The sequence below is a fragment of the Microcebus murinus genome, chromosome 2 (assembly GCF_040939455.1).
Source record: "Microcebus murinus isolate Inina chromosome 2, M.murinus_Inina_mat1.0, whole genome shotgun sequence".
Taxonomy (NCBI): domain Eukaryota; kingdom Metazoa; phylum Chordata; class Mammalia; order Primates; family Cheirogaleidae; genus Microcebus; species Microcebus murinus.
Genome location: NC_134105.1, coordinates 64,661,199 through 64,675,054, shown reverse-complemented (window position 1 = coordinate 64,675,054; position 13,856 = coordinate 64,661,199). Strand labels below are relative to the sequence as shown.

At 34.7% G+C, this 13,856-nt stretch overlaps 1 protein-coding gene across 3 annotated transcripts in view; it reads right to left on the bottom strand.

Annotated features, from left to right (window-relative positions):
* Positions 1-12,694, bottom strand: part of ADGRL2 (adhesion G protein-coupled receptor L2) — a 632,947-nt gene extending 620,253 nt beyond the window's left edge. For all 3 annotated transcript variants that reach the window (XM_075999599.1, XM_075999596.1, XM_075999609.1), the window contains exon 1: positions 12,408-12,694. The gene's annotated coding sequence lies outside the window, so the exon portion shown is untranslated. The remainder of the gene's footprint in view (positions 1-12,407) is intronic.
* Positions 12,695-13,856: the final 1,162 nt, after the last annotated feature.

Sequence of the window (13,856 nt, the reverse complement as noted above, 5' to 3'; positions counted from 1 at the left end):
CTTTTAAAATATTTCATTTATGTATACAGCCACCATGTGAGGTAGCTGTTAGTAGATATCAGTATTCTCCCCATTGTACAGATGAGCATGAGGCTTAGGGAATTAAATAACTTATTTAAGGTCTGATAGCTTCTAAATGGTAGGGCCTGAAATGGAACATAAATCTTTTCAGTTCTGAAGCAGTTCTCTTAATGCCTAAGCACTATTGTAGTAAATTTTGGGTGGCTACCCAAATTAGCTGTTTACATTGATTTTTGTTAATGAGAGACATGCCAGATTTAGACCTCACTTTCTCTTTATGGGATAACAAAGGGAAATATTATCATTAAAATGCAAAGTAAAAATATTACTGTTAAAAGCATAACAACTGATACAAAAGGTAATTCTGTATCCATATTGATTAACATCAATCAACAAATTAACATATTTACTTATTCAGTTTCAGAGGTATATTTTTATAATTTGATATTGTTGGCCATATTGATAATCCAAATACAGAAATCAAAAAAAGATGAAACATAGAAATAAAAGTGGTTTAATTAAAGCCATCCATGTTCTTTAAAGGTGTAGAGTGCTTTTTTCTATTTTATTGCAAATATAAAATTTGGCATATTAAATATAAATAGTCACTAGAGCTTGGAAAGTTTATGATGTAAATGTAAAAATACTTCATTTTTGTATGTGTATGCATTTATGATATTATGGAATGTCTTTATTAAAGTGTATACATTATCGAAATGATATATATGTATATATATACACACACACAATCATGCCATGTTTCATAGTCACATAATTGTATTTTAAAACATATTCAGCTATATCTATTTATATAGATATAAATAAATATTCAGGCAGACCCTCTACTTACAAATAGTTGTTTCAAATGTCTTTTGAAACATTTACATTTTCAGGCTAGCAACAACAATTTATATATTTAATCCTCAAGGACTCAAATAGTATCTTAAGTACTATTTGAGCTAAACCCTTAAGTACTCTGTACTGTATTGTTTCCACAGATAACCTTGACTTCATTCAACACATTAACAGAAGAGTTACTATGTTCCACAAAATATGCTATATGGTGGCATTACAAAGTACAATTCTCAGGAGGTTTATGGTTTAGTATAGGATACAGAAACATAAATCAGTCATTGGGATTCAGAGGAATACAGTGGTGTGGTAATACCAAGGAGTGCCACCATAATCAGACAAGTCAGCAGAGCTTTCTTGATTGAAGTTTTGAGTGCCCTGAGGGTTCTGAGGGCTGAAGAAGGGTTAGCCAGATGTGGGATGGGATGATGTGGATTTGGGGTTGGGAAGAGAGGTACTATATAAAGTTGAGACAGAGAATGAAGAAATATCTCCTTTTTCCTTTAAGAGAGGATTTTCATCCTCGGTATTATTGACATTGTGGATTTGGGGTTGGGAAGAGAGGTACTATATAAAGTTAAGACAGAGAATGAAGAAATATCTCCTTTTTCCTTTAAGAGAGGATTTTCATCCTCGGTATTATTGACATTTGGACACAATTAGTCTTTGTTGTGGGGGCTTGCCTATGTATTCTAGAATCTTTATTGGTGTGCCTGGACTCTACCACATTATATGTCAGTAGTATTAGCACTGCCCACTCTTACCCCAAGTTAAAAATGCTTCTAAACATTACCAAGTATCCCCCAGGGAGGCAAAATCATCCCTAGTTGAGAATCACTACTATAAGCACAAAGAAAAACAGATATCACTGGACATTAGGATAATTTGCTAATTGTACATTCTGAAAGAAATGGTACTTTCCCAACATTGCTCCCTAGATACCCTAAACTGGGGTAGGTGACAGATAGTTGTGTGATTTCTTATGTACCTTCCAACTATGTGGGATCTAGTGTTTACAATTCAGGAATTGCTTATTCATGATTACAGGTACACACACACACACATATACACCGCAGAGACATAAATCAGAATGTCCCTGATTTGGTCATGATGTCTAATGATCATCAGGTTTTCATTTCAATGTTTTATCAGAAAAAAAAAATTTCATAAACATACACACATATACACCACAGAGACATAAATCAGAATGTCTCTGATTTGGCCATGATGTCTGATGATCATCAAGTTTTCATTCCAATGTCTTATCAGAAAAAAAAATTTCATAAACTTACCAGAATACAATATATGCCTTCTGGCAGAAATAGGAGTTGAATCAAACTTATAAATACTGTGTTACTGCATGAATTTCAAGAGTCTCCTTAAAGAGGAAACATCTGTTTAGTGAAGTTTCATTATTTTCCTCTTTAAAGAAAGAATAAGCTATGAAAATGATAAAATATGATTGGCTTAGAACACAATATATCCAACTTTAATCATTTTCTAAATCCAAAGATATTTTTAGATGAAAGCAAAGGAGGTCATTTTCAAATCATTTTCTGAAACTTAAGCCTACCCAGAGGAAAGGTAATTTTGTTTGATCCTGAACATCAAGTGAATTTGTTCACCATGTATTCCAAAAGGTAATTAAAATAATGTAAAATTGATCCAATATATGTTTAACAAAATTAACTAATTATAATCTGTTTAAACCATTTAACCTTTGTAGTTCCTTTAAAAATGTTTGATTTTTCTTTGAAAAAATAAACAATGTACTTTAAAAAGTGATGTCTTCTTGTCTACCTTTCTTTTCTTTTTTTCTTTTTTTTTTTTTGTTTGGTAGATGGTCCTATGCTAAGATTCTGATACCACAAGTAGAGTAGATACACAAGCAAGGAGAGAAAGTAAGTTTTCCCCTGAAGTCAAGAACACATGTTAAAAGGAAAAGAAATATTAGAAGATGAGAAAAATCAGACTCTTTACATTTTGTTAATAATAGTTCTGTTCCAGTTACTATTAAAAACATCTCAGGGCTTATGCCAAACCTCTAAACATAAATGAAAGGTGAACCAATTATCCTCTTTCAGCTATTCAAATTGATTTATGTAAAAAAAATATATTTCAACTTAGCATTTCTTTATTTTCAACTGCTTTCCATTTATTCAGGACATTGTGAAACATGCCTTAAAAAGTTCAGCGAATCAAAAAAAGCCTAATTGCCTGCCACCAGCTACATTTATTTTGTACTTATCCATTCTAATCACAGACAGAAATACTGAGTAGATGTCAAGATTTCAAAAGGTTTATAGGGGCTCTTAAGTGTCCAGGAGAGGTATAAAATAGTTGTGTAAAAGAAGAAATGTGCTATGACAGCTGCATCCTTTAAAAAGAATAAAAGAACTAGGAACTACCTCAGGGAAAAAATGATAGAAGTAACCATAGACCCTTAGGGACTTTCTAATCCATATCTGTCTATTATTAATTCATTATTACTTACTACTTTATTTTGGAGATAAAATTGTCATTTATGTCATTCCTAAAAGTAAATGACATTATAAAAGACACCCAGTGGTAAAAGTATTAACAGAAGTAACTGTCACTGTGACATAGAGACAAACAGGTTATACTTTGGGAAAAAATAAATCTGTGAATGTGATTTTTGATTGCAAAGAAGCAGGTCACCCATTATACTGAGGTTAATTTGTTGACTCATATTTCCACTTATCCATTGATATTGAATCACATGAACAAATTTCTACATCTAATCAGTTTTTTTTATTGAATTGCGACCTTTAATCCACCTTCTTTTTGATTATGAATGACAGTGACCTTTACCTAATTTAAAGCAGACACTCTGATGCAAAATTATGCAAACTACACATGTAAATTCTGAATCAAACTAAAGATGTGCATAATCTACTGGTGAGAAATTATTTCAGAAGACATTTATATTAAGGCCAAATGAGGTATTTGAGAGTAAGCGAATTAGTCAGCCCACGAATGGATGGTCGGAAGAGTTGCAAAGACCAAATGCTGTTTATATTTTCTCAGCTTCTATTTAGAAAACTGAAATGTCAATATACATATCAATTTTTATTATACTACTCAGCATTTTATGGCATTCAGGAAATGATCACAATGTAATAAAGTCAGACAAAATTATTTTTCGGAGGAGTTGGCAAACTGTGCCTGAATATTCAATTCATTTTCATTTCTATTCATTTTCTGCTGCACAAAAACCTGGTGAAATTCAGCCGCAGCACGTGTGGCATGTTGACTTCCTGATACTGTTTTATCTCATTAAAGAGGAACTTTGTGCCCAATAGCAGCTGGCAGTCAGTAGTGTTTCTAGGATATATTTAGAAACTACTGTCTCAAGGAAAAAAGTTAAAAGAATAAAAGAAGCACGTTTGCATTGAGAATCAGATGAACAGCCTGTACCAGACCTACCTCTGGATTTTCCTTCATTCTGTCAGCTCTTTCCTTTTTCTCTGGATTAATACAAATGGTTCTGAGCTGACATTACTAAGGGCAAACCCAGCCCTGGACATAAGCTAAAATACAACCTAATCCTATAATCCACTCTCCCTTTTCTCAAACCATTCCATTCTACACAAAGCTGTTAGTACAAATTGGACATTGTTGATTCTCAAATTATACTTTATTTTTGATATGTACAAAAATAATCAAACTATAGGCATATCACACATGCTTAAAACACACAATAAATCCACAGTCTGCATTTTATGACACAGATACACATGTCTATGGGCTTATATATGATGAAGATTATGTCACAGTAGGAAGCCATTGAGTGCATTTCACTGTCAGAACCCCACCAAACAGTACCTGGCACAAGCATGTACTTCCATGATTAACACCAGGGGGTTGTCAGATTGCTATATTTGAAATAAACAGATTTACCCTGACAGATAATCAGCATTTTGCACTGCCTAATACATGTTTATCTTTCACTATCGACATAATTACACTGAAAGTGCACTTAATATAATCTTTCATAGGAAATTAAACAGGTTTTAATGATATACTTATAATGGATTGGGGACAGAGTTTGAGGGAGAGAAATATCAATACTAGATGTTTTGGTGGAACACATACATGAAGCAATGACGAGGGAATCAATGAACACCAGAAAAAAATCAATGGCAGTCTGTGTTTAAGGAATTCATTTACATAGTTTCTAAAGAAATCAGAAAAATCCTACAAAGCTGTAATACCCTCCTGATTTTTTTTTATGTCCTGATGCTGCTTTTCTTCTGACATATGTTCTGTGCTCACCTCTCATATAGAAAAAAAAAAAACTGAAAAAAAAAAGAGTCTTCTTAGGATGAATTTTATATTTGTCTGATTCATAGTCAACTCTCCCAAAAGTTCACACTCTGGTGTTTGAACTTGGATACTGGAAACTCACAGTGGCCCACACAGATACCACTTTCAGAATGAAATGCAGCAAGCTCTACAGTTAGCCCCTATCTCCGAGCGCCTAAGAGCACAGACAGACATGCCATTCTAAGAGCCGTAGAAATTAGCTCATGCTTGTCCATAGGCATCAGGCCTCAAGGATATTAAATGGGAACCTGTGAATCAGAGTTAGGTGAAAATATTAATTTTAATCAATATTATAAATATGACCTTCAGTATAGGAAGCATCTTTCTATAAGAATATGGTTATTCATAGATATGATCTGCCTCACTGCCTATGAGAAGACCCTAAGAATTTTAAATCTGACCATATCCTCAAATATGTTAGTAACAGGTTAGGATCAGTGCTCTGTTGTCCCATAAATCTCTTTTCTTTTCTTAACTGCAAAATAAAATGAAGCCCTGAAACATCTAAATACATATGTCTATGAGTGGGATCCAAGGTGATGTAAATCTGATTTTGGACAGAAAACAAAATGAGGATGAAGTATTGTCAGATGTCTTCTATGAGCTCAGCATTGTTTTGTGCATGTAGCAGATATTATTTCATTGCTGTACTGTAAAGCTGAGAAGTGGGTATTTTTTATTTTTCATCTGAGGAAGCTGCAACTCAGACAGATTCAATAATATCCTCAATAGCTTTGATTTCCAACCCAGGTCTGTCTGTCTGAAGCTAGCGCTCTTTCTGCTTCATTATGCTTCCTCTGTAAATTCCATTCACATGATTTCAAATGCCTTTGGTTTTTGTTTTCCAATCAAAGATGCGGAACTTTAAGCCATGGTTATATGTCCCTTTCATCAATTAGAAACAAGCATCCACAGTCACCTGCAGGCTGCTCCATTTCTCTCTGAATCCAATAAAACCCCAGAAGCCAGTATACAATGGCTTTTCACTTGCTAATCAAAAGGATTTCACAAATAGTCTTTAACATCTCCATGGCTAAAGGCTGAAAAATGAAATGACTGAGAGCTGAAAAAACAAAATGCCTCTAGCATGAGTACCCCAGTGCATAGAGAAATCCATATGTTTAGTGCCTTTACCTACCCAGAATCTTTGGAGGAACTGGGAACTTTTTGTTTCCCTGGGACTCTTAGCACCCAGAAGGGGATAGAAAGCCCTGCTTTCTACCCAGTTGGTGGACCCCAGACTGCTTTTTCTGTTTTGCTCCTGCCAGCACTGCTTCCTGAGGTCCGTGTCTCATTCCACGCATGAGCACGTTGGCTGGCAATCATTGCACCTTTGAAACCGCCCTGAAACCCACTCCTCCGACAGACTCCATCTCCACCCTGCTTAGGTGACGATGTCTGCCTCGGTAAGCCCGGATTTGCCAAATTCCTTTTAGAACTTGGTTTATGGTTGTAAGCTCTGTGGGATTTCTTATTGGATTGACTATTCTGCAGTTAGTCTTTAAAAGCCACCTTATGTTCTCTTTGCTTGCTTCCTTACTTAGGACACCAACTCCTCTTGGTGTCTTCATTCCCAGGACAAAGAATAATTTCTCTTTAAGATTAATGACTATTTCTATTCCACTTATAGTCTCGGAGGATTTAGTAATAGAAGTTAAAATGGTGTAAACTGTGGTTAAAAAGAAATGCCAAAGTCTGAATTCCTTAAAATCTTCTAAATCCTTCTCTTTTCATTTCTCAAGATATCTCTTCCCCATTCCTCTACTGTCTTCCACATTTCTTTATTTTCTTTGTCTTTTTCATTCTCTTCCTCTTTTCATGGTTTTCACTTTGGTTCTTTCACCAGCTGCCTCTCCTTTTAATTTCCAAAATGAGAAATCATAGTATATATTATTTTACTCACTGGAATAATTTCTTTTCCTGTTGCTCTTTTTAAAATTGAGCACCTATAAATTTTCATATGCTGTTAGAGCATAGGCCCAGTGTCTGGAATAGAGTTGAGTCTTAAGAAATGTTTAGAATAGATAGATGCTCCTCCCATTGCCCCAGAAGCAAAATTTTAAAAATACATAACCTATGCTAACAAGATTTTTGAAAAATTCCATCAATCATTTAAATATTAATCAAGAATATGCTCTGGTCTTAGCACTGAGACCAGATCTGTGAAGAACAGAGTGAGTATGACTTTTACCAGCAAGTAGTTTATAAGCTACTTGAATAAAAAAATATGACCCATAAAACAACCAGGTAAATATTAGAGAAGAACACAATTAGAAGCTAACTTAACATGGTGTAAACTGAATGCATTGTGAATATGCAGGAAAGAGGTCTTAATTGTAAAAAGGGTACTTGATTAATTTTTCTGGGAGAGCATTGTTAGGAAAATTATATATAGAACAATAGCCCTAAAACAACAACAAAACAGACTTTGCAATCCTTGTTTAGGGCTTCTACAGATTTTGACTTTGTTTTCCAAACTCTGGATCTTAGCTAGCTAAGTTTTATTTTTCAGCTCGGACATGTTGATAATTGTCCAATCTGAACCGATTGGTAATACATTTCAGAATTAAATGGTTTGAATATTTTCTCAAACCTTCCTCAGTGAGAAAAATGCTTTGATTTTATTTTTAATTTCAGGAAATTGACATCTTTTGAGATAGGGAATTTAGTTATGCAGCTGAAAAAATTTAGTAATAAGGGATACATTTTTCAATTGGTTTTAGGTCATTCTTAACTCCTTTGAAGGTTTATATCAACAAACAGCTAATAAACACCATTCTGTATTTCCCCCTTACCCCCATTTTTTTTTTCTTTCAAGGGAAGGGATATCAACCAAGTAATGGATAAATCAAACCTGAAAGGACCGTTTCATAGGCTAAGGGACTCACGCAGCAAGAGATGATGGCAGGGTAAGCTCAAATTTAAATTAATTCCCAACCTTTCCTGTACCAGTGGTCGACATCTAACTTAGCTAATCCGGGCAAAACTGATATATTAAAATAACTTTAAAGATAGGTTCTTGGGCTTTCTGCCTGCCAGCAGATAGAGGCTTTAGATATATAGGGCAGTCCATCTGCCTGATACTTCAAATAAGATCTAAAAAGAATGGTGGTATCACAGAATGGCATCAAAATTGTTTTTCATTCGTTACTCAAGAAATATATAGCTTGCTCAATTGCTACTGACCGATGTTTCCCACACTTCTGCCACTTGATTATGTGTTGATGCTGTTCAGGCTTTTGTTTACATTAGATATCTGATTTCCACAGGTCAAATGAACACAGACTTTGAATCAGATTCGTATGGGTTACATGTATAATAGCTCATCTTTTCACATTGGGAGGAAAAACAGTGGGAGACAATTCAAGCTATCCCAAATAGAGAGACAGAAGTAAGGCCATAAATGCTTTTCTGTATGGACCTGTTCTTACTCATTTCTCCTTAGAGAGATAACACTTACTGACACGGGGACAGATAACTATGTTTAGTGTTTCACAGTCAGGCCATTTAAAGATGCATTGTCACTTCATTTGTTTCCTTTATTTGCTTTTCTAATGTGCTGGTGTATTTCAGCTGGGGAAATTTTCATTCAGATGCTCTCAGTGCAAAGAAAGGCAAGGAAAAGCAAAAGAGCTACTGCTACCCAGAAGATTTTGAAGAAAGGTATGACAAGACAGAAGAATGTATTTTTTCTGATGTGAACAGTTGTTTGCATCAAAATTTTAATTGTTATCAGAACTTCAGTGGAGTTGTTAGGAAAAGTAGTTAGATAAAGCCCCAGGTTAATTTCTATCATTACCAAGCACTTTACACCACTGACAAATTCCAAACATATAAAGAGATGTCAATCTTGCTCTTTAGACAGAAAAAAAAAAAAAAAAAAAAAGGTGGGGAGTGGTGGCGCTTCAAAGGCTGTCAGTAGACAAGTCAGTCAATTACAGATCTGACTTAGTTCTTTTAACTCCTTGAGGTAAAAGGCAAGTGTTCTGCAAGAGTAACCATTCCTGGCATTCATTGAATGAACAACTTCTAAAAACTATGCTATCATGGTAATACAGGTTGAGGGAAAAAGCTATGAAAAGAGTTGAAAAATCAGAATCAGGTATCTGAATCAAGATGACAAATTGGTAAATAGAAGTGTTTTTGCTATTGGGAAAGGAGGGGAAATGTCTTTATTATATTTAGTCATCAGAGCTAATTAGCCAGCAAGGCATTATTTTGTGATGTCTCAAAGACAGTAACAGAATAAATGGGTTCAAATTCCAGTTCTGCCCCAACTGCGTGGCCTTGGCTAAGTTACTTAAGTGCTCTGTACCTCAGTGTCTTTATCTTTAAAATGGAGATGATGATTTCATTGGCCCCATAATGTTTTGTGCAGATTTAAATTAATACTGATAAAGCAGTACCTTCTGAGTTTTTACTCAGTATCATAGTCAATCCATATACAACAATAACTTCCAAGATTTGGAAAATATAGATGGTATTATAGAGTCCTTCCTGAGAAATTTTGAATGTCTACAGATGATATAGGCATAGAATGTCTGTGGATGAAGGACATCATTTTTCTTTAAGCAGGGTTGCAAGTTTCTATGGCCCCACAGAACACTCCTGAGTTAGAGAGAACTTATTAGCACCCTCCATAGTATCCTTTTAGGATGATAATTTATCTTTTTAACAGTACTCAGTAAAAGCAGCAGAGAAAAGCCAACTGGGAATAACAACATGGTATTATACACAGCCACAGGGTTTACCAGTTCTATAGATTCTGCTGCAAGGCACACAGAAATGGAGTAAAATGTAACTTATGTCGAACAGTTGCTTGAATGAGTTACTAGAGGAAAGACAAGTTTACAGATGAAGCAATAGAAACCCATGGGAGTTGAAGGCTGTGACCATTTTATTTAGGATGCATAGCTGTAAAAACAAACTTAAGGCACACAAGTTAGGTCTTTTGAGAGTTTTCTCAGAGGTTTGCAAACAAATGTGAAAGTCTATAAAGTATTCACTTTTCAAATAAAGCTGTGAAATGATGGCTTGAGCTTCCACGGGGAGTGCCTTTATACCTACCAAACCCTAGTAATTTTGTTTGAAAGAGAATACCCAGTAGTTTGCAGTTTCCCTGTCCCCAAAAGATCTCCTTGGCCACTTTTTATATCTCTCCTTAGCTTGACTGCTGACGGAGTATTACATGGCGTTCCTTTGTTCTGAAAGGGCATCCTTAGTTTCACAGTAGTCTCAAGTTCACACAACCAGGCAATCTCACACACCTTTCCATCTGGTGAGGTTTCCCTGCGTAGGGTGTTCTTCTCAAACTCATTTTAAATATGAAAGAATCACCCTTTATCATTAGTGATGAATCCTTTTCTTTCCCTGTAATGCTGAAGGTGTGAATGGAATTCTCCAGTGGCAGTGTCTGGGAAGAAGATATTCATAGACAACTACATGGTTTATATAGATAGATTCAATTAGCCTTTCCTGGGAAGCCTCAGTTTACTTCTCAACTCCGTATTTCAAAGAGTTTTTAAGAAATTCTAATTACTGCGTAAGAAATAAGTCAAATTCCTCTTCTCTCACTGTGAAGGGCTTTTATGACCCACTGCTATAAAACATATATCTGGTTTTTTTTTCCTGTTGCTATCCTAGCAGAGTAGCCAGCATACCAATAGGATCACTAAAATGCCACGAAGCAGAACATATTTATCTGTTAAATTCTATGTACAGTAACCTAACAAATGCCAGAGACAGAAAGATTGCCCTCTGCACAGTAATACTTGTGTAGATGTCTTCTTTATGCTAACAATGACAGGGCTTCATGCCTTGTACAGTACTCAAAAATCAGGGTGCATTTTTTTCCAATAGAAGACTCTGTATCAAAAAGAAAAAGAACTGCACATTTTTGGCACTGAGATATTTTATGTAGATAATAAATTTTTTCCCTCCAACTCCACTAACTACAAGTATCTACCTAGAAGATGAAATATAAGATTTATGTCATCAGAACTATTCAGTATACTAGAGGATAATTTTTTCTTCTTTTCAGGACTGTCAACTTTGTTTACTGTTTATGTTCAATTCTATCCTATACAAGAGATTAAACATAGCCACATGTCAAAACCTTCTTAGAAAAATAAGGTAATAAATGTAGAATTATATAAATAAGGAGCACTTTCAAAGACATATTACATGTATTGAAATCTAAATTATAACTGGAATGTTCTAATTATATTTTTACTAATCAAAAAGAGATTTTTGAGTCTATAATTTTATGACATTTTAGTATGTTTTGAAATTGAAATGACTAAGGAATGATTAAAATATTATTACAACTAACTTCAAGGAGACACATATGAAGTAATGTAGGTCCAGGAATTGCTTTCATAAATCAGCATGTATATCATCAAATCTGTTAACCTCTTACATGCATTTTTAATTCAAACTTAATCAGTTGGCTATTGAAATCATTTTTTAAAAAATGATCTCAAACAGTGTTATACAACATAAAGGTTTTTTAAAAAGCCTTGTTACATTAAACTTTTTTTATAATACAATTTCAATCTCAAAACAATAAATAATCACATGTATAATGACAGTAACTGAATCTTAACTAATTGTAATACTTCTGTATAGCCTAGTAACAATTTATGGATTGTGAAGAATAAATCTATTTGACAGGCCTGTTAGCAATAAGGCCTTTAGCTTTTTGCTTTGCAGCAGAATGAAGTAAAATATATCCTTTTCTTGCTGTTGTTAAAAACATTTCAACAGTTAGTTATTTTTCACAGAAAATGGTGCAGGAAGATTCCAGGTTAAAAACAAATCTTAACACCGTTGAATTTTACACTTGGCTATTACTGGCCAGCATACATGATAAGTTAAAACATACTGAGAGCTTATTATATTTCTAAGAGGGAAAACTTGATAGAGGATTGTATTTCTAGATTAGAGAGTGTACACTCTAATCTTTCAGGCATTGTAAAACTGAAGCGGGCTGCAGGGAAAATAAACATTAAAATACTCAGCACTTAAACAATTGTACCTATACGGTTAAGTAACAAAAGCATGAGGCACCTGGAATCCCCAGCATTTGTGCCTAATGCCAGCAACAATATAAAGCATTCAAGTGACATTTGATAATGAGCAGACAGTGGAGGCATTACACACATCTTTAGAAGAATCAGACTTCCTACCTTGAAAAGACAGATGGAGGTAAGTTCCTTTATATAAAAAAAAGTTGTAAGTAAAGCCAGGCAGCAGTTGCAGTACATTGAGTCCTTTCAGTCACTGTATACATATAGCAGTTCTGCAATAAGGGGAAAAATATAATGGGAGGAGCGGCTGAGAACGAGTGACCTCCTCAAGCTGAGTCCTCTCTGTGAACCAGGCATTGAAAGCCACGGTTCCTGATTTGCATGGATTATCTCCACTTGAACAGATATAGAGCAGATACATTTAAATTGAGCTGGCACAATGGCAAAAAGATGGAAGAGTGAATGAATGAGGGACGGCGCAAGAGAGGGAGAGAAAAAGAGAAACAGACACGAGACCGGAGAGCGTGGATAAGCTGGTTCTTGCAGAACTGTGTCTCAGAAGAGCTACAGCTCCCTCTTCATGTCACAGTTGTAAGATAAGAAATGTTGTCATTAAGAACTGGTTAATCATAGAGAAAAATATACCCAGATTAGCTGATGTTCGATCTGATCCGATTTTTATGAACATTTTATGATTCTTCCTATTTTGTCACGAGGATTTTAGGCAGCATACCAAAAATCTCTCATGAGTAGCCAGGTAAACAAATTTGGATCAAATTCTGAGTTGTGAATGAAATCAGTGCTTTCACTTGAATGGCGTAGACATCAGTGAAAGAACATAGACAATTTGTTAAGTGGCATATGTATTTTGAAATAAAATTAATCCTTGTTAACCTTTAAAGAACTAGTGGTATGTACTACAATGTAAATAGAAAATAGTACTTAAATATTTATTAATGATTAATTATCTGAAAAGACCCGACTGTACTACTGAAAGGGAGTTTGTAAAAAATCTCTTTAAGTTACTAATTTTTTTTTCATGTTGCATCTTGTTGTCATTTCAGAATAAAAGGAATCCTTATTTCTGTACAATACAGATGTATCTTCAAATGTGAAATTATTGTTAACTTCTTCATTTAGCATCTTCAGAGCTGTCCTGGATTGTTATATGTTCATATTCTAATTTTTAAAATGAGAAAAAAGAGAGGGCAGATATGATTGTAACTCTTGCCAACAGCCACTCAATTAATCTGTAGCAGATCTCAGAAAAAAAGAATAACCCTCTTTTAGTAAGTTAATGTGAAGCCTGCCTTTTCTTTGTGTAAAGGTGTCTGCAGATGCCCAAACAGCCAGGAAATTAGGTCAATTCCAGGGAAAAAGCAGTCAAACCAACTAGTTGACTGACTGATCCTAGCTTTGTGGAAGCCAGCATTAACTTGGTGTGAACCAAATGACATAGGTTAAATATATTTCAACAAATGGCATTAAAACTTTCAACCTAAACATATGAGGAGTATTTTCAGAGAGTAGTAAGGAGTCCAGTTTGATTTTTGCTGCTTTGGGGACCCACATCCCGTCAGGAAAGATAAAGAATTTAAACACACCACA